The 21,295-nt window shown below is 44.3% G+C and overlaps 1 protein-coding gene across 26 annotated transcripts in view; it reads left to right on the forward strand.

Annotated features, from left to right (window-relative positions):
• B3GNT2 (UDP-GlcNAc:betaGal beta-1,3-N-acetylglucosaminyltransferase 2) overlaps positions 1-21,295 on the forward strand; it is a 320,804-nt gene that overhangs the window by 116,268 nt on the left and 183,241 nt on the right. For 20 of the 26 annotated variants that reach the window (XR_012095309.1, XR_012095308.1, XR_012095304.1 and 17 more), the window contains one exon: positions 12,028-12,158. The exons of 5 other annotated variants lie outside the window; for them this stretch is intronic. The gene's annotated coding sequence lies outside the window, so the exon portion shown is untranslated. Of the gene's footprint in view, positions 1-3,721; positions 4,183-12,027; positions 12,159-21,295 lie in introns of those variants that run through there. One more of the 26 variants, XR_012095310.1, reaches the window with a different exon arrangement.

A 21,295-nucleotide genomic window follows, 5' to 3' on the forward strand; every position in this document is an offset into this window, starting at 1 on the left:
TCTACCTCCATCTTTATGAGGTCTTTTCCCTGTGTATTTGTGTCCAAACTTTCCTCTTCTTATAGGGACATCAGTCATTGGATTAGGGACCACTCTAGTTGAGTATGACTTTATCCTAACTTGATTACATCTGCAAAGACTCCATTCCCAAATAAGGCCACATTCACAGGTTTGGGGGCCAGGACATACTCTTTTGGGGAACATAATTCAACCCAGGCTGTAACAGTGTCATATTATTCAGATAGATTCTGAGCTAGCCCATTCCCCGTCTAACATCTCCAAACCTGGTTCCCCTAAACTGTTGAGCTTGTCTGCAACTCTTATCCAAATGAAACTGTGAGGAGAGCTGCCCTGCTGACCAATGGCAGGGCCTCCCTTCTGGCTCCAGGCTCTGCACTGAAGTGCAGTGGCCCAACCAGATACTTGCCCAATGCCGTGGGGGAAGCCAAGGAGGGCATAGCCAGTAGGAAATATATTCTCCCGAAGTGATCACTTTTCAGTTTTTTGTTGTTTTTTTTTGAGACGGAGTCTCGCTCTGTCGCCCGGGCTGGAGTGCAGTGGCCGGATCTCAGCTCACTGCGAGCTCCACCTCCCGGGTTCACGCCATTCTCCTGCCTCAGCCTCCGGAGTAGCGGGGACTACAGGCGCCCGCCACCTCCCCCGGCTAGTTTTTTGTGTTTTTTTTTTAGTAGAGACGGGGTTTCACCGTGTTAGCCAGGATGGTCTCGATCTCCTGACCTCGTGATCCGCCCGTCTCCGCCTCCCAAAGTGCTGGGATTACAGGCTTGAGCCACCGCGCCCAGCCCACTTTTCAGTTTTTAAAAAAAAGGTAATTAAGGGCTGGGCGCGGTAGCTCACGCCTGTAATCCCAGCACTTTGGGAGGCTGAGGCAGGCGGATCACAAGGTCCGAAGATTGAGACCATCCTGGCGAACACGGTGAAACCCCGTCTCTATTTTAAAAAATATGAAAAAATTAGCCGGGCACCGTCGCAGGCGCCAGTAGTCCCAGCTACTCGGGAGGCTGAGGCAGGAGAATGGCGTGAACCCGGGAGGCGGAAGTTGCAGTGAGCCGAGATTGCATCACTGCACTCCAGCCTGGGCAACAGAGCAAGACTCTGTCTCAAAAAAAAAAAAAAAAAAAAAAAAAGGCAATTGATATGTTTTAACGGTATATGTCAACTTAATGTTTTATTAAGATTATGAGGGAAATTTTTTCTTCTATGAAGAATCAATGTGAAGTTATGGTTAAAATATTAATCGCTATGTCATATTAGGAGATAAAAGAGGAACTATTCAACAACTGAAGCTAGGAAAACATCCATATGGAGAAGAATGAAACTGGGCAATGTCAAAGCATGTCTTCATTGTTTATCTTGGTAGAAAAGATAAAGGACTGTTTTCTTGGAATAAAGAAGGGAAGAGGCCAGGCATGGTGGCTCACACCTGTAATTCTAACATTCTTGGCGGCCAAGGCGGAAGGATCACTTGAGGCCCCAGGAGTCTGAGACAAGTCTGGGCAACAAAGCAGACCCCGTCTCTCCAAAAAAAAAAATGTTTTAAATTGGCTGGGCATGGTGGCATGTGCCTGTAGTCCCAGCTACTCAGGAGACAGGAGGATTGCTTGAGTCCAGGAGTTCCAGGCTGCAGTGAGCTATGATTGAGCCACTGCACTGAAGCCTGAGTAAGAGAACAAGACCTGTCACTAAAAAAAATTTAAAAAGAAAGGAAGAATTCTTAAATTAGGTGCAAAAAAGTACCAACCAAAAAGAGAACAGATGTATACATTATATTATTATTAACTATTTTAACTATATTATAAAATTGAATATTCACATTCTCTGTGACTCAGTGTGTGCATCAGGATGTATCTATTGGAATACCCTTAGGAGCTCTGTAGATATCAGCAAAAACAAACAAAAACAAACCAGGAACATCCCAGATGTCCACTGACAGGTAAATGAATAAACAAATTGATATATTCACACTGTAGAATATTACACAATTAAAGCCATGAACTACAACTACATGCAACACTGTTCTTACAATGTAATTATATATAAACTACCTACAACATAATACCTTTCTATCAAGTGTTCTTCGTTTATTTATTTTTGAGGCAGGGTCTCACTCTGTCACCCAGGCTGGAGTGAAGTGGTACAACCTTGGCTCACTGCAACCTCCACCTCCCTGGCTCAAGTGATCCTCCTGCCTCAGCCTTCTGAATAGCTGGGACAGCAGGCACATGCCACCATGCCTGGCTAATTTTTGTATTTTTTTTGTAGAGATGGGGTCTCGCCATGTTGCCCAGGCTGCTCTCTAACTCCTGGGCTCAAGCAATCTTCCCACCTTGGTGCCCAAAAGTGCTGAAATTATAGGTGTGAGCCTTTGTGGCTGGCCTTCTATCAAGTTTGAAAACAACTAAAACTAAACATTTATTAAGCATTCCATTAATCAAATATAATTTAATATTAATTCAACATTAATTAAAGATAACACTTATTTAACTACTTTTTAAAGGAAGAAAATTATTAGGACAAAATGGAAGTAAAGGGGTAAAGGGAAGCACACAGGTAAATGTAAGTTATTGTTGATATTTTAGGCCAGGTGCAGTGGCTCATGCCTGCAATCCCAGCATTTGGGAGGCCAAGGCTGGTAGATTACTTAAGCCCAGGATTTTGAGACCAGCCCAGGCAACATAGAGGAGACCCCTCCCTTGCAGAAAAGGATTAGTGTCCAGCTAGCAGAGAAACACTTGGCCAGGTACTTAACAGGTACTTAACAGGTTCTCCCTGATGTTAGTGCAAGCTCTCCCCAACACACATGCCCACTCAGCCAGAGCAGAAGGCAGCAGGAAGGAGGCCCCCTGAGTATTGTGACTACAGAGATAGCCTGCCCCTGCAACCACACCCACACACTGAGGTTTCACCAGGGCGTAGGGGAGTCGTGGTTAAAAGACAAGAGAACAGGCAGATACTATTATCTCCAAGTGTTGCTCCAAAATAAGAGCTCTGAAAGTGAATGTGAGGTCCCATTTCCATCTGTCCCCTACCCCATTCTACTCCCAGGTATAAGTTGCTTACCAAGATGAATAATGAGGGTTCTTTGCAGCTTGTAAAATACTTTTTTAAAACATCGTCACATTTGGTCCTCTTTAAGAAACCCAGTGGGGGTGGTTATCATGGTTACCTTTATTTTGCTAGACAAAAAAACCGAGGCTTGGAGAGGCTCAGTGACTTGTCTAAGGTCATAGACTTGGAGGCAGAGCTGAGAGGAAGGTTTCTGACTCCCTCTTATGCCATGTTCCTAGAGGGCGTGCTCAAAAACATGCTGTCTCAGCAGGAAGCAGCCACTACCCAAAAGCAGAATGAGAGGAAAGGAACAAGGGCCACATCTGGTCCTCACCAGCCAGTGGAGAAACGGTGGTATTAGAAGGAGATGTTTAGAGAGTGGCCCTCCTGTCACCTGATCCAAAGACCAGGACTGAAGGAGCTATGTCCTAGAGCAGCAGAGCTCTGTTAATTTGTTATCTGTGCCTTCTGTACAATATCCCTTGGTGCCCCTAGATATGCTGCTTTCTCTAGGGAAGGAACTCCAAGGGATCATTTCACTGTCATTAAACAAACAAACAAACAAACGTTTAAAAGGGATACTTCAAAGTTTGATGCTCTCTAGTTGTTTTTAATCAAGTAGAGATTGCTCCTTGTAAGAGTAATTTGGGATAATACAGTCAAATAAAAAGTAGGAAAAAGAGTCATACCACCCAGGGATAATCACTTGTCCATCACCACCTTATCCCTGGCAGGGAATCTGCAGACAACATAGCACTGTTACCTCCCTTTGAGGCCTCAAATAAGTTCTAACAGAAAGAGGCTGTTTTTGCTTAGCGTGTAGAAAGCTGCAGAATAAAGAACAGAACTCCCATCCAAACAGTGAGAAAAAGATGTGTAATCTACAAATCATACCTTTTCTTGAACCCGTCAGAGAGCTGAGGTCACAAGGCAATGAAATGAACTGAATTCCAAAGAGTAACTATCCAGCCTGAGAAGAAATAGGGAACAGGGGCTATTTTACCTTTGCTCAGGACTGGCTACATCATTTACAGATTTACATGACCCAGTGAAAAATATGGGGAGCTTCTGAGCACGGGGCACTGTGTGACGGCACAGCTCAGATACCATGAGGTAGGTCCTGTCTTTGGCAGAGAACAGAAGGAAGTGGCCACCATCAATGTTGGTAAAAAGGAAGGAACTCAAATGTTTTGGATTCCCGAAGGCTGAGTATAGACTAACATATCAATTATTTATTTATTTATTTATTTATTTATTTATTTATTTATGAGACGGAGTCTTGCTCTGTCACCCAGGCTGGAGTGCAGTGGTGCAATCTTGGCTCACTGCAACCTCCTCCTCCCAGGTTCAAGTGATTCTCATGCCTCAGCCTCCCAAGTAGCTGGGATTACAAGTGTGTACCACCATGCCCGACTAATTTTTTTGTTTAGATGGAGTCTCACTCTGTCACCCAGGCTAGAGTGCAGTGGCACGATCTCAGCTTACTGCAACCTCTGCCTCCCCGGTTCAAGCAATTCTCCTGCCTCAGCCTCCCAAGTAACTGGCATTACAGGCCTGTGCCACCATGCCTGGCTGATTTTTGTATATTTAGTAGAGACGGGGTTTCACTCTGTTGGCCAGGCTAGTCTCAAACTCCTGACCTCAAGTGATCTGCCTGCGTCAGCCTCCCAAGATGCTGGGATTACAGGTGTGAGTCACTGTACCTGGCGTGTATCAGTCTAGAATGACTGGGAGCCCCAGACAGAAGGGGAGTTTGTCACTACAAGCCCTTTTCCATGGGCCTCCACTAGCTGCTCACAAGAAAGAATGGGGATAGGGCAAGAGCCCCATGCTTGATGGTGCAGGCATTCAAGATGATGCAGGCAGCCCTACACCAGGGTGTAGCCAAGAAGTGGATGGGGACTCACTTCCAAAGACTCCACTTTCATCAAGTAAAAGCATCAAACTAGAAGAATGGCAGCAAACACTTTCCACACCAGAGCCACAGGTGTAGAAGCAGAGTCTGGCTGCCTTTGGGAAACAGTAGGAAACTCTCATTCTACATTGGCAAGGGCAAAGATCCACTGCTTCTGGGATAAGAGTCAAAGCAAAAGCCAACTTCCCCTGGGAAAACAGGGGTAGGAAAACCTTCTGGACCTAGGACTCTGCACCAATATACAGTGGAGACGTGTGAGTCTGGAGGAGGGGCTCTTGCTGTGTTGCTCTTGAACTCCTGGCCTCAAGCAATCCTCACACCTCAGCCTCCCAAAGTGCTGGAATTATAGGCGTGAACCACGATGCCTGGCCGGAGGGGCTCTTTTACACCCAAGACCCAGCACAGATTCCAGGACAGAGTTTGGTTGCCATGGGGATGGGAAAGGAGCAGAAACTCTGAGAAGGCCCCAACCACAGGGCTCAGGCAGCCTCTGCCTAAGATTGAGCCTGGACCAGGAGAACCAACAATGCCCTTAGACCCTACCATGAGCGTAACATTGAGTAACAAAATAACAGCAATCTATATTAGTCAAAACTTAACTGGGAGTGGTGGTGCGCACCTGTAATTCCAGCTGCTGGCGAGGCTGAGGCATAAGAATCACTTGAACCCGGGAGGCAGAGGTTGCAGTGAGCTGAGATCATGCCACTGCGCTCCAGCCTGGGCGACAGAGTGAAATTGTGTCTCAAAAAACAAACAAACAAACATATTGGCTGTATTAGTAAGCTTTTGCTGGATTGGGCTATGGAAACGACCAAGCCCAGAAGCTCCACGGCTTATGAAAACAAAGGTGTGCTTCTTTGTGTTATCACATGGCCTTCATGAGTGCGTTTGTTCATTTTAGGATTCAAGTTCAAGGAACAGCCCCCTACCTGGAAGAGAGAAAAAGGGGCATCAGAACCATATGAATGCTCTTTTTTTTTTTCCCCCTTGAGACAAGGCAGAGTCTCATTCTGTCGCCCAGGCTGGAGTGCAGTGGCGCGATCTCAGCTCGCTACAACCTCTGCCTCCCTGGTTCAAGAGATTCTCCTGCCTCAGCTTCCTAAGTAGCTGGGATGACAGGTGCCTGCCACCATCCCTGGCTAATTTTTGTATTTTTTTTAAGTAGAGACGGGCTTTCATCACGCTGGTCAGGCTGGTCTCAAACTCCTGACCTCAGGCAATCCACCCACCTCAGCCTCTCAAAGTGCTGGGATTACAGGCGTGAGCCACCGTACCCGGTCCACATGGAGACTCTTAAAACTTCTCAGAAATGGCCTATGTTGCTTCTGCTCACATTTCATTGGCTAAAGCAAGTCACTCGCCAAGCCTGATGTCAGCAGGGTGGGAAAGTGTAAGCATCTTGCAGAGAGGAGCAGCAAATAACTGAGGATAATGATACAGTCTACCTCCTGAGCATTTAAGAAGCCTTAACTGTAGCATCAAAACATTTTTCCTGGAACTAAAAACATGATTTTCTGATTAAAAACTCAGTAGATGTATTCAAAGAGCTCATGGGCAAAGTGGTGATAAAAGGAAAACTTCAGCCGAATTAAATTTAAAGGAGTTTAATTGGGTAAGGAACAATTTGTAAATCAGGCAGCCCCCAGAATCACAGCTGATTCACAGAGACCCCCGGGGTGCCTTGTGGTCAGAACAAATTTTTAGACAAAAAAGGTAAAGTGAAGAGGCCGGGCGCCGTGGCTCACACCTGTAATCCCAGCCCTTTGGGAGGCCGAGGTGGGTGGATCATGAGGTCAGGAGATCGAGACCATCCTGGCTAACACGGTGAAACCCCATGTCTACTAAAGATAAAAAAAAATTAGCCGGGCGTGGTGGCGGGCGCCTGTAGTCCCATCCCAGCCACTCGGGAGGCTGAGGCAGGAGAATGGTGTGAACCTGGGAGGCAGAGTTTGCAGTGAGGCGAGATCATGCCACAGCACAGCACTCTAGCCTGGGTGAAAGAGCAAGGCTCCGTCTCAAAAATAAATAAAATAAAATAAAATAAAATAAAATAAAATAAAATAAAATAAAAAGGGTAAAGTGACATAGAGGAATCAGAAGTGAGGTACAGAAACAGCGAGATTGCTTACAACTCTGTGTTTGCCTTATTTGAAGGTCAACATTCAGCAGTCTATGAGTGGTTGAAGTATGACCAATGGGATTCAGTAGTCTATGAGTGGATGCAGTATGACCAATGGGATTGGCCAACACTCAGTTATTGTTACAGGGACATACTATTAAGTTAGGTTTTCAATTTTGTCTGACTATTAAGCTAGGTTACAGTTCATCCACGAAGACTCAAATACAGGAGTACAGAGTCCTTCTGAGGCCATATTTAGTTTGCTTTAACAGTAGAAATATTAATTAGTAGCCTGGAAGATCAAATGGAAGAAAATCTCAAATCATAGCACAGAAATACAAAAAGGTGAGGGAATATAATCACTATATTATTATCAAAACTTACATATATTAATATAGTTAATTTATACTAACACCTATGAGTTAGCTATTATTACTCACTAAGCCATGTCACAGCTGAGGAAACTGAGGCTCAGAGGGGTAAGGAACAATCCCAGGGTTGCACAGCTGGTGTTCAGACCCAGGTAGTCGGGCTTCTGTGACTGTGCTGTTAAGTGCTGGTTTGTTGTTGTTGTTTTAAATTTCACTTAATTTTATTTTAAGTTTCAGGATACATATGAAGGATGTGTAGGTTTGTTACATAGGTAAACATGGGCCGTGGTGGTTTGCTGTGCTGTTGTTAATCACATATTTTTGCTTCTTAATGCCCATGCAATTTTGCCATGATAAAAGAGTTGGAGGATTGATCCAGGAGACCTAATTTAAGAAACAGAAATTCAAGAAGGAGAAAAGGAATTGTTGAGGAAGTAGAGGAATTAAATAAACGATGAAGTTGAGGTGGGAGTAACACCTGAGTCGGAGGTCAAGGCTGCAGTGAGCTGTGATCATGCCAGTGCACTCCAGCTTGGGCAAGAGAGTGAGACTCTGTCAAAACAAAGAGAGAAAGAGAGAGACAGAGAAAGAGAAAGAGAAAATGCTTCTGTGATTAAAAAAGACTTGTGATTTAAAAGGGCTCATTGAATTCCAACCTGGATTGAGAAAAAAGGCACACATCTAGAAATATCCTGTAAAAAGCCCTCAACTCCCAGGATAAAGAGAGATTTCTATAAGTTTCCAGGCAAAAAGAACAAATGACTTATAAAGGAGTATCAGACCTTCCTCAGGCTTTTCATCTACAACAATGGAAGCTAGAAGATTGCAGAATAAAATCTAATGACAATGAGAGTAAAAAGACCTTGGAATATTAGCCAGTGTGATGGTGGGCACCTGTAGTCCCAGGTACTTGGGAGGCTGAGGCAGGAGGATCGCTTAAACACAGCAGGCAGAGGTTGCAGTGAGATCACGCCACTGCACTCCAGCCTGGTGACACAGCGAGACTCTGTCTCAAAAAAAAAAAAAAAAAAAAAAAAAAAGAAGACCTTGGCCTGAGGATCTGGATCTGACACCCAGGCTGACAGGCCTTACCTATCAGGGTGAGAGACTGTTTTCTATGGATATGATATGGGTCAGAGAGTACCGCACCCACACAGTCTACTTGGGGAATTTATTCAAGAAGAGCCTTCGTCCAAGCAGCACGTGAATCAATCCCAAAGGTAGTATGTGCTTAAAAAATAATAAAGGCCAGGCGCAGTGGCAGTGGCTCACACCTGTAATCCTGTCACTTTGGGAGGCTGAGGTGGGTGGATTGCCTGAGTTCAGGAGTTCGAGACCAGCCTGAGCAACACAATGAACCGTCTCTACTAAAATACAAAAATATTAGCTGGGTGTTGCGGTGTGCGCCTCTAATCCCAGCTACTTGGGAGGTTGAGGCAGGAGAATCACTCGAACCCAGGAGATGGAGGTTGCAGTGAGCCAAGATCACGCCATTGTGCTGCAGCCTGGGTGACAGAGCAAGACTCCATCTCAAAAATAAATAAAAATAAATAAATAAATAAATAAACCAAATGAATCAAAGCAAAAATCTCAGCGTAGTGAAATATGATAAAAAGAAGAAACAATAATAGTGAGACATAAGCCTAATACATACCTATTTACCTAAATTTAAATGAATACTGATAGAGCAACTAGGAAATTATTCTATAAATTTGGTTTTATGATTGTGGTGGGAGATTTAAAAACACTCCTTTTAATCAAATCTAAACAGACCAAAAAAATAGTGAAATCATAAATGAATGAAATATTTCATTAACAGACCCAATTATAGTGTTAACTCAATTATAGTAAGTGTAAATATTAATGTTTACAATGATAATAAAGGTTACAATGATAGGAAATGTACTCTATGTGTGGCAGAGGCACCTGGCAGCCTTAACTTAAGCGTACCCTGAGAATGACTACAGTCTTAGAAGAAACTGTTTTTGGAGTTACAACCTAAGGAATCTGGGAGTGGCCAACCTGGAGATTCACTCCCTGTGGTTTGAAGGACATCTGAGCTCCTGGCCCATCCTGTGGAATGCAGGCCACATAGGGGATCTAGGCATTTTTGTTTTGGGTTAAACGGAGGCTGCTAGGTGCATTCTTTTCACAAAGGGTAGCAGTCTTCCTGTCCAACCCACTGCCACTGGACTGTCCATATTTGTAAATGCCCCCAGTAAACCCTTTGTCTCATTCGCTCTCTCTGGATCTCTTTTTGGCCCCTCAGACACAGTGCCATTCCTACTAGAGTCAGTCGGGGTCTGGCACAACACCCTATAAATAGAGAGAGTGAAAATAAGGCTGCTGTCCTGCGTAGAAAGAGACCCCACCATCTCAGGGACACCAAATGCTCCTCTCAGGGAACATTCTTCTGCTCACTGACCTTTAAATCAAGATGAGAAATGACTCCTTTGGTTTGAGGTTTTGTTCTCTGTTCAGAGATCTCTCAGAGAAGTCTTTAAACTATGGCCATCACCTTCCCTTCAACAGAAGTCTGCTTGTTAAATTCTATCCTGAGAAGAGATTTAGTAAGGGATAAATGGGGAGAGTATAAATTCAAGGGAAGGGTACCTAAGGGAGTGAGAGAGGTGAGGAAAAGACCCTAAAGCTATTAAAAAGGGTAGTTCTGACCCACCTCAAGCCCAGCTTGCCTGCCTCCCAGGCTGGGGTACATACTCCCAGCCCTTCTCTCTCTGCTCCCATTTCTTCCTGTTCTTCCCTATCTCTTCGTGCCTACATTTCAATTGTTAAGTTAATGGGGGATGGGACAAAGCATTTCTTGTTCCTTCAACCTAATTCCTGAGAGAAGCAGCTGCTACTTAAGAAATTTCTCAAGCTCAGAGCATAATTAAGTGCGACTTTTAGCCCTGGAAAAAAAAAAATCTGAATTTCAATTTGGGAGCTCCTGAGCGAGCAGTCTCCTTGACATTTGAAAGCTCAAACCTTATCTGGAGCAGCCCTTTGGAGGCTGACAGACCTTGTTGAACTTGAACCATTTCAGAACCCACCGTAGGGTTATTTTTCATTCCTGTTTTTCAATTACACAGCAGCAGAAGATTCAATTAGAATGTGAGGGCTTTTTTTCATTAATCCGTAGAAGCTTAAGTGACCATATTTTACAGAGAATACCGTAAACTAAATATTGCACTGGATCTCTTTCTTATGTTAGTTTTCTCTTGCTATTATTAAAATGCAAGGAACATCAGAACCCAGAAGCCTTAGGGTTCACTCAGGTGTCAAAACCTCCACAAGCATCTCGTCCCACTGCTTCTCTGCTCTGCTGTGACCTTTGAGAGCCTCGGTTTTTCCCCAGCTGCATCTGTTTCTAGCCTCTTCCCCTAGCGCATTTGTATATGTATTACAAGAATAACCTCACTGTGGATGTCAGTATTTTTCCATTATAACAATTGCTCTGCTTGGGTGCATTTACACAGACATACCATTTTTAAAGTACAAAAACATTATGTCAGATATCTTGTACACATTTTTCTCTATCCTTATGCAAACATGTAAGCTTAGTATTGTTATTCCCATTTCTCAGATGATGTTCTGGTTATCTGTATGTACCATGTTTTGTTTATCCATTCATCTGTTGATAGATATTTGGGTTTGAGAAAGAAAACAACATTTTTGCCGGGCGTGGTGGCTCACACCTGTAATTCCAGCACTTTGGGAGGCTGAGGTGGGCAGATCACCTGAGGTCAGGTGTTCAAGACCAGCCTGGCCAACATGGTGAAACCCCATCTCTACTAAAAATACAAAAATTAGGCAGGTGTGGTGGTGCATGCCTGTAATCCCAGCTGCTTGGGAGGCCGAGGCAGGAGCATTGCTTGAATCCAGGAGGCAGAAGTTGCCGTGAGCCACTGCACTCTAGCCTGGGCAACAGAGCAAGGCTCTGTCTCAAAAAAAAAAAAAAGAAAAGAAGAGAAAACATTTTTATATGAGGAATGTGAGCCCCCTTAACTACCAGGCCCAGAGAGCACTGAAATGTGACAGTGTCTGACAGCAATCATTCTCACTCCCCCCTTAAGACAAATAATTACCTCTTGAAGCCACTTACTATGCAGGTTCTAGACTAACTGATGCCAAGTAGCCATAAAATGCCCCATGCTAAACACCATAACTCATACTCTACATTTCAACCATGCATAGGCAATTGCTAATCAATGTTGTTTCTGCAAACCAGTAAGAATTCCTGTCAAACAATTTTGTATCCACCCATTTCTTACTCTCTTTTGCCTTTAAAAACCTGCTTGTAACCAATGGTGAATGGACCACTCCCCAAAGCAACTTGGAAGCCAGCTGCCCTCAACCTTGGCCCAAATAAACTGTCTACATTCATTTTGCCTCAGATTCTTTAGGTCAATGTTTTGTTTCCATCTCTTGGCTATTGCAAATAATTCTGCTATGAACATGGATGTACATTCAAGTTCCTGCTTTTAATTCTTTTGGATATATACCTAGAAGTAGAATTGCTGGATCCTAACAGTAATTCTGTCTAATTTTTTGAGGACCACCATGCTGTTTTCCATGGTAGCTGGACCATTTGACATTCCCACCAACGATGCTCAAGGATTCCAACTTCTCTGCATCCTTGCCATCCTAGTGGGTATGATGTGGTATCATCTGCTGCTTTTGAATGGTAAGTACCTAAGAGAAAAAGCAGCCCCCAATGTGAGGCTCACCTCTCTGGGCTTCCCTTCTCCCTGGGATCTTGGCCCATCAAGTCCTCATTGCCTTTGGTAGTTCCCTAGTACATTCACACCTATTTCAAGAACATTTTGTCCAGCTTAGAGTTGTACTCACTAGGAGTTTGGTTGAAACAAGCCATTGCTGCCCCTTCCACACTTCTGGAAAAAAATATTAATGCCCTAACTCCTTGCATCATGAGGTTCTAAGAAACCTATAAGGTCATTTTCTTGTGTGTGGGTTTTTTTGGTTGTTGTTGTTGCTTGTTGTTTGTTTTACATAGAGATGGGTATGTTTCCCAGGCTGGTCTCAAATTCCTAGGCTCCAGTGATCCTCCTGCCTTGGTCTCCCAAAGTGCTGGGATTATAGGCATGAGCCACCATGCCTGGCCCTATATGGTCATTTATATGTGGTAATCATTAATGCTTTTGCCAAATATCCATTTTAGTTTTATCCCCTTCTGGGCATATGTCAGGATTGTGTTTCTTGGTGTTCTTGTGATAGGGTAGAGCCACAAAGCCAGTCCTGGCCGGTGATTTTCTTTGGCGGATGATGTTGGAGCAGCAGTGTAACAAATGCGTGCCGGTCACTCACTACCTGCAGGGTCCAATTCACAAGAGTGAGGTCCGGTCTAAAGAAAGTGACTTTATTCCAGTGTTTAGCTTAGGGGAAGTACAGGCTCCTGCCTTAAAGGGTACTGCTTCACTTTTGGGGCAGAAAGCAGGGAATTTTAAAGGGGATTTGGCATGAATGACATGCATGGGAGGGAATGAGCAGGTGCAGGGTCTACGTGACTCACTTTGGTGCCTTATGTACCAAGTGGTCAAGCTGCTGCCACTGCAAGTTGTAAAGGGGCTATTGCCTCAAGATCCCCTCCGGGTGGGAGACAGTTCCCTCACAGGCGTACTTTAGGTTGTAAATTGACTGTTGTCTCTCAGATGATCTCCTGATGGAAGAGAGCTCCCGTTCTGGAGCTTCTAAGTCAGCACATAGGTAAGCTTGCTGTGAAGGGAGTGTCTTCAGGTCTGTGTCCTTCTGCACACTCAGAGAAATCCATTTACCTTTTGTAGCTCCTGGAGGCTGCCACATTCCCTGGCTCATAGTCCCTTCGTTCTTCAAAGCCAGCCGTGGCTGGTTGAGCCTTCCTCATATCACATCGTTCTGACACCCACTCTTGTTAACAAAAGACCATGAGGTCCACAGAGAAAGGAAAGGAGAAGACTTTATTTTCAGAGGGAGAAGCAATCGTGGATTGAGGAACACAGCTTCCAGGGACAACGGAAAGTACGCGCTCTGCAGAAGGAAGGTGGAGCTTGTATATGTGTCTTACAGGGCCAGCCTTACTTGCATATTGAGCAGGGTTGGGGACATTCTATGAATATTCATGAGGGATGGCTGGCACATACACGGTGGGTTAAACGTCTATAACATACATTCTATTCACTTTGGGATGGGGTTTTAGGCATTAAAATGAGGTAGAATTTGGCTCTTGATCGCAAAAGGTAAACTGTAGGACACAAAGACAGTTTGTGCACAGTCTCTATAAGCTAAATGGCTACAACTGGCTTGAGGTCTGCAGCATTTATCAATACAGAAAGTTTATAAGACCAGTCCTCTGTCGAAGCAGAGTTGTGGTGGGGAGGGTGGGGCGACTGGGGACTGGGTATGCAGGAGGCGGGTGGGGGGGTTGGGTCAGCTAGAATCTTGGGGTCATTTGGGAAATTTTCCAGCTGTAGTTGTTTGGGCAGTGCTTTTCAGGAACTGGTTTCTGCTTAATTACAGGAAATAAACCTTATGGCCGTTATTGACACTGGGATTTGTGACTAATCCCCCATCCTGCTGGCCATGAGATTCTGTTTTTGGTGTGTCTCATTTTAGCCGCAAGGAGTCAGTCCACTTTGTCTGTTTGTTGGGGGTATATTGTAACACTCTTTTGCCTCCCTCTTCCACATTTAAGGATCTGTTAGGAATCCAAAATGCTCATTCCCTGGTGCCATAAAGAAATAGCACTTGAACATAAATTTAATTATCTCAGCAAGGCAATTTTTACTTTCTGCAGAAAGGGTACACTCACCAGCCACCTTGCCATGAGAGTACACCAAACAAAGGAAAAGCAGACATATTTATCCCTTATGCATTTGGGTCATCCTTACTGCTGTGTCCTGCATCCGTTGGCTGGAGCCAAACCTCATAGTCTAAACTGTTACCTGATTTGCTAACAACCTAAAACTTTCTTAAATAGGTAAAGGCAAGGGAGAACAAAGGAAAGGAGGAAGTTGCTTACAAAAGATTTAAGGAAGCAATAACATTTCCAAATAAGGCAGGGGCATAGACTGTGAGCTAGAATGTGCCTGTGAGCATGTCTAACAGCTATATAGGATATATAACTTAACAAAGAGCTATTAGCACAAATCAAGGAGGTTTGAAGAAAGTTAGTCTTTAAAATAAACTATTCTTTCTTTTTTTTTTTTTTTTTCCTGAGACAGAGTCTCGCTCTGTTGCCCAGGTTGGAGTGCAGGTGGTGTGATCTCAGCTCACTACAAGCTCCGCCTCCCAGGTTCACGCCATTCTCCTGCCTCAGCCTCCTGAGTAGCTGGGACTACAGGCGCCCGCCACCACGCCCTGCTAATTTTTTGTGTATATATATATATTTTTTAGTAGAGATGGGGTTTCACTGTGTTGGCCAGGATGGTCTCGATTACCTGACCTCGTGATCCACCCACCTCGGCCTCCCAAAGTGCTGGGATTACAGGCGTGAGCTGCTGCACCTGGCCTGAAAGAAACTATTATTTCTAACACTTGTGATTTATTTTTTAACAAGAAGGGAAACTTTGAAGAGGAAACTTTTTACTTTCTATAGATCTTTATGATTACATTGGGCCCACCTGCATAATCTAAGGTGCCCTTTCTATTTTAAGGTCAGGAGATTGGCAACCTTAATTCCCCTTTGCTATGTACTGTAACATATTTTAGGTTTTGAGGATTAGGACTTGGGCATCTTTGGGGGGCCATTATTCTGTCTACCAGGGTCACTCAGCTTGGCCTGTGGTAGGAGATGGTGGTGATAACCATGATAGTAGCGGTGGTGAGGCTCATAGTCCTTATGAGTCTTGCTTGAAGCTATAGGTTAGTACCTTCCTGATTTTTACATAGTGGGTGTCCTACATTTTCCAACCTTCCAGAATTGCCCTTTACTTAATCAAAGAAAAGAACATATTCCGCAGCCAGAGGAATTCTAGCCCCTTTCCAAATTGCCAAGAATTCCTGGAAGCACATCCACCCTCACAGTCACTGGTCTCCTCCCACTTTGCTGCTCCCAGCTTCTCCTGGATCTCTCTGGCTCCTCCATCACAGACTCTGCATACCTTCTACTCCCTCTGAGGTTTTTCCTCCCAAACAGGGACCCTCCCATCATTCTGGAGGCTACCTGGAGAGAACCAGGTTAGAATGTTTGATTAACTCCACCGAAGGCCTGAAGATCCTTGTAAGGACTTTAAAGTGCAGGAGGGGAGAACTTCATCTAGTACCTAGTACAGAGAACTTCTTGAATCTTTGGTCACACCAGTGTCAAGGGAGGCCTTTACTTAAAGTCTTCCTCCTTGAGCCAAGCTTAAATTCTCTTCTCTGAAGTTCTCTGAAGCCCCAGGCCTCAAATTGCTCCTTCTAGGACCACCAAAGGAAACAGAAACCCTTAAATATTGACTTTATTATGCAGAGCATTATAGCCCCTTTGGTCTCCAAGAGCTTACTTCAGCCTGATCTCAGGGACTTACCTTTGCATAACCAGAGGGCCAATTAAGATGTTTTTCCCAAACAAAAGATACATTCTTTCCCAAGATGAATTCTTCTCCCACTCTTGGAATGTACAAATGCTGCAGTTGAAAAGTACAACAAAGCAAAAACAGCTCCATTTATTTCTACTTCCATTATTTACCACAGAAATAAGTAGTATTAGTATGTGTGTTGTGGTGCAAAATACTTAAATTTTATATCACAACAGGCATACCAGTTGTATTAGTCCATTTTCATGCTGCTAACAGAGACATACGGGAGACTGGGCAATTTACAAAAGAAAGAGGTTTAATAGATGCATAGTTCCATTTGGCTGGGGAGGCCTCACAAACATGGCGGAAGGCAAGGTGAAGCAAGTCACATCTTCCATGGATAGCAACAGGCCAAGAGAAAGAGCTTGTGCAGGGAAATTCCTCCTTACTAAGCCAACAGATCTCGTGGGACTTATTCACCATCATGACAATAGCATGGGAAAGACTTGCCCCCATGATTCAATTACCTCCCATGAGGTCCCTCCCATGACACGTGGAAATTAAAGATGAGGTTTGGGTGGGGACACAGCCAAACCATATCACCAATGTGCACACATGACTTAAATAAAAGAAAAAATACCTATTTCAATTATTTGGGATACACACCTTGATATTTTCCATTCTGTTCAAATTTTAAAATGCTGAACATGATTCACATAGGAGAACAAAATATGCCACCCCAAAATATGACCATAGGAGACCAGATTATGCCACTGTAGGGGAGTGAAAATTACTTCCTTCCACCCTTCTAGGTCCCTTGGCTGGGCTATGAATTAAATTGGCATAAGACAGATTAACAGGAGAAAAATCATATTTAATTATGAACATACACACAGAGTCTCACAAAATATGACTCAATAAAGACTGATGATTGGAGCTTATATGGCATCCTGAGCTATAGAAGGGAACGGGAGCTTGCAGCTTCTGCGGGTGTGGTGGCCACACAAGTTATGAGAGAACGAGGGGAGGAAATGTATGGTGAATAAAGGTCTTCTTATTATGCAGATAAAAGTCTCCCAGGTTGGCCAGGCAGCAGCTCACTCCTGTAATCCCAGCACTTTGGGATGCCAAGGTGGGCAGATCACCTGAGGTCAGGAGTTTCAGACCAGCCTGGCCAACGTGGCGAAACCCTGTCTCTACTAAAAATTTAAAAATTAGCTAGGTGTGGTGGCATGTGCCTGTAGTCCCATCTACTTGGGAGGCTGAGGCAGGAGAATCTCATGAACCCAGGAGGCAGAGGTTGCAGTGAGCCGAGATCACACCACTGCACTCCAGCCTAGGCGACAGAGTGAAACTCCGTCTCAAAAAAAAAAAAAAAAAAAGTCTCCCAGGTAACAAAAGTTGGCTGGAGCAACCCTCAGGAGAATAGGTGGTTTCTGTCTGGATGTGACATCCAGGCTCTCTTGTGTGATCCCAGTTAATCTTTCCTGATGGATGAGATTCCTGGGGAAGAGAATTCCTGGGATTCAGGACCATTGAATTCCCTTTGGAGGATGGTCTTTAGGTAAGGGGAGCTCAGAGAAAGCCTCTGCCTGTTTCTCTCTTCCTCTGTTCCCCATGTACCCTCAGTTCAATATAATCAGCACACCAAAGCATCATATTCTGGGAGTGGCACTCCCTGAACTCCCTTACCCCTCCCAAATATGCCATTTTGGCATAAGGATTATTTGAGCCTGAGCCTTTTTTTTTTTTTTTTTTTTCCTTGAAAGGGTCTCGCTCTGTTACCCAGGCTGGAATGCAGTGATGTGATCGTAGCTTAGTGCAGCGTCAAATTCCTGGGCTCAAGTGATCCTACTGCCTCAGCCTTCAGAGTAGCTGGGAATACAAGTGCATGCTACTGCACGTTTCTTCTATTTTTCTGTAGAGACGAGTCCTTGGTATGTTGCCCAGGTTGATCTCACACTCTTGAATTCAAGCGATCCTCTTGCCTTGGCCTCCCGAAGTCCTGGGATTACAGGTGTCGGCCACCATGCCTAGCTCTAAGCTGATTATTTTGAGGAACATCAGACACAGGAGAGGCCCCCAAACCAGTATAAATTGCCCTTTCATTAGGGAAATTTACATTTCTAAAGTAACTCTCCATTTGTAAGGATGTCTCCTTCTCTGCACCAGGAAGAAAAAGAAGACTCTAAATCACAAGACTTTTATCAGTGGAGAAGGCATTGCCTTATATCTGCACAGCAAACCTTACCCTTGTTTACTGTACTTTTTCTGGTCACCTTCCCATAAGTTGCCTTGCCCACACCCTTCCACTTTTGTTAGCTAGGGTGTATTTAAGCTCAAGCTTTAGCCACCTCTTTGAGTTACTCTTCCCTGACTTTCTCCCATTTGTATATAAGATCTGCATATTAATAAACTTCTGTTTGCCTTTCTCTTGCTAATATATCTTTTGTAACAGGAGCTTGAGCTGAGAACATAGAATAGTAGAGGGAAACATTTTGTTCTTCCCTTACACTCACTAAATATTTTTCATGACCTGCTGATAGCTCATAACCTGCACATTTAAAATCATTGCACTAAGTAGAATATCCTTTTATGTCCCCTCCCAGGGCTAAGTATTTGTGTAATGCTTTAGTGTCTACAAAGCATGTTTTAAAGCATACATTATCCTATTTAATCCTTGCACAACCCCAAAATGGGAATAACTTTCCTTTTATAAATGGGGGGAAACGAGGTCTAAAATGTTGGAGCAGCTTGTCAAAGTCATGCACCCAGAAATGCAGAGTTTGGATACAAATCTCTGAATCGAAATCCAGGGCTCTTTCACCAAAACCAGACTCCTAGTCCCACTTTATCAATCTCCTAGTCCCACTTTATCAATCCCTTCAACTCTTATGGTTTAGGTTCAACTAGACAAAGTAAGTTCTTTTTGTGTAAACTGGATTCTTAGTGCTCACAAAACCTCAGAATTCTTTGTGAGCCTGGAATTGGCATAACTGTCCTGCCTTCCCTTCCCTTAGCCCAGGTGGTCTGGCAGAGCTGGGAAGGTCTTTTCAGAGTATAAGGTGTGCCTCTTGCCCCGCAGGGCAAGAGGCCTCTGTACCCACCTGGGGCTTCACTGTGGCTGGCCTTGGGTTTGAGCCCTGCCTTTGAACACAGCAGGGGGACACAGTCCCTGCCCTGGGCTGGGAGTAGTTCATTCAGGCTGCTGTAACAAAATACCATAAACTGGGCAGCTTATAAACAACAGAAATGTATTTCTTATAGTTGTAGAGGCTGGGAAATCCCAAGATGAAGGTTCTGGCAGATTCAGTGCCTGTTGAAGGTCTACTTCCTGGTTCATAGATGGCGCCGTCTCGCTGTGTCCTCACTTGGTAGAAGGAGTGTTGATAAAAAGAGTCCAACTCTGTAAAATACTTGAAGAGATTTATTCTGAGCTAAATATAAGTGACCCATGGCCCATGACACAGCCCTCAGGAGGTCCTGAGAACTAGCGCCCAAGGTAGTCAGGGCACAGCTTGGTTTTATACATTTTAGAAAAACATTAGTGTATTAGTCCTTTTTCATACTGCTATGAAGAACCGCTTGAGACCAGGGAATTTATAAAGGAAAGAGGTTTAATTGACTCACAGTTCAGCATGGCTGGGGAGGCCTCAGGAAACTTACAATCATGGCAGAAGGTGAAGCAAGGCACCTCCTTCACAAGGCGGCAGGAAGAAGTGTTGAGTGAAGGGGGAAGAGCCCCTTATAAAACCATCAGATCTCATGAGAACTCACTCACTATCACAAGAACAGCATGGGGGTAACTATCCCCATGATTCAATTACCTCCACCTGGTTTCTCCCTTGACATGTGGGGATTATGGGGAATACAATTCAAGATGAAATCTAGGTGGGGACACAGAGCCTAACCATTTCAATGAGACATCAATCAAATACATGTAAGATGTACATTGGTTTGGTCCAGAAAAGTAGAACAACAAGAAGGGTTGGGGGGCTTCCAGGTCATAGGGAGATTCAAAAATTTTTCTGATTGGCTGTTGGTTGAAAGAGTTATTGTCTAAAGACTTAGGAATGCCTGGCATAAGATAAGGGGTTGTAGAGACCAAAGTTTTATCATGCAGGTAAAGCCTCCAGGTAGCGGGCTTTAGAGAGAATAGATTGTAAAGGTTTCTTATCAGGTTTAAAGAGTCTGTTCTATCAGTAATTCCAAAAGGGAGGAGGGCATAGAGAGGCAGTCTGACCCCTCCTTCCCATGATGGCCTGAACTAGTTTTTCAGGTTCGCTTTGGAATGCCTTTGCCAAGAGGAGGGGTCTATGCAGATGGTGTGGGGCTTAGAATTTTATTTTTGGTTTGCAGGAGCAAGGCAACTCCCTAGGCCTCTTCTACAATGGCCCTAATCCCACTCATGGGGGCACAGCTCTCACAACCTAATCACCCCCCGAAAAGCCCCCCTGACCCACCTCCGAACACCATTTCCTTGGGGGTTAGGATTTTAACACAGGAATTTTGAGGGAACACAAACATTCAGACCTTGGCACTCAGGAAGCTGGGAAATGACACCAGGTATTGGAGAGGGAAAAATGGCTTTCCTCTACCCTTCTAGTTCATTGGCTAGGCTACTAATTACACTGACATTAGACAGATTAACAGGGGGAAAAACATGTTTAATTACATGCATACACATGGGAGACCTACAAAAATAGGAGAGCCACAGAAGGGCCAAAATATTGGAGCTTATATAGCATCCTGAGCTACAGAAAGGAACAGGGGCTTGGGGCTTCTGGGGGTTACCTTACACAGATAAAAAGCCTCTCAGGTAATAAAGCTTGTCTAAGCAGCCTTCATCCTAACACAAATACTTTTACTAAGGTAGACTTCCTTTATAGATGTAGTTTTTTTTTTTTTTAAATACAAAGAAAGCTTTTCAGAGCTACCCCTCTGTGTGCAGTTTCTCAGAATAGCCAGCTCAACATATACCAATGAAGTATATTTTGGGGCGGCATATTTGGTTCTCCTACAGTAATATTTTGGGGTGGTGTGTCCTGAGCGCCAACACAGAAAGACAAATCATGTTGTCTGAGGACAGGTGAGCCAGCCTGAGGATGAGTGGCTTTCGGTGGGGGCCAGGGGAAGGTCAACTGAATGAGCTGAGGATAGGGATGGGGTATCACATATCCAGGAAATGCTGAGCACCCTGGGGGAAGGAAAGAAAACCTGGGGATTAGAAAGCATGTCTACCAGGTGGAGCGTGGTGGCTCAAGCCTATAATCCCAGCACTTTGGGAGGCCGAGGCGAGTGGATCACCTGAGGCCAGGAGTTCGAG

Source organism: Chlorocebus sabaeus, chromosome 14 (genome assembly GCF_047675955.1).
Source record: "Chlorocebus sabaeus isolate Y175 chromosome 14, mChlSab1.0.hap1, whole genome shotgun sequence".
Classification (NCBI taxonomy): Eukaryota; Metazoa; Chordata; class Mammalia; order Primates; family Cercopithecidae; genus Chlorocebus; species Chlorocebus sabaeus.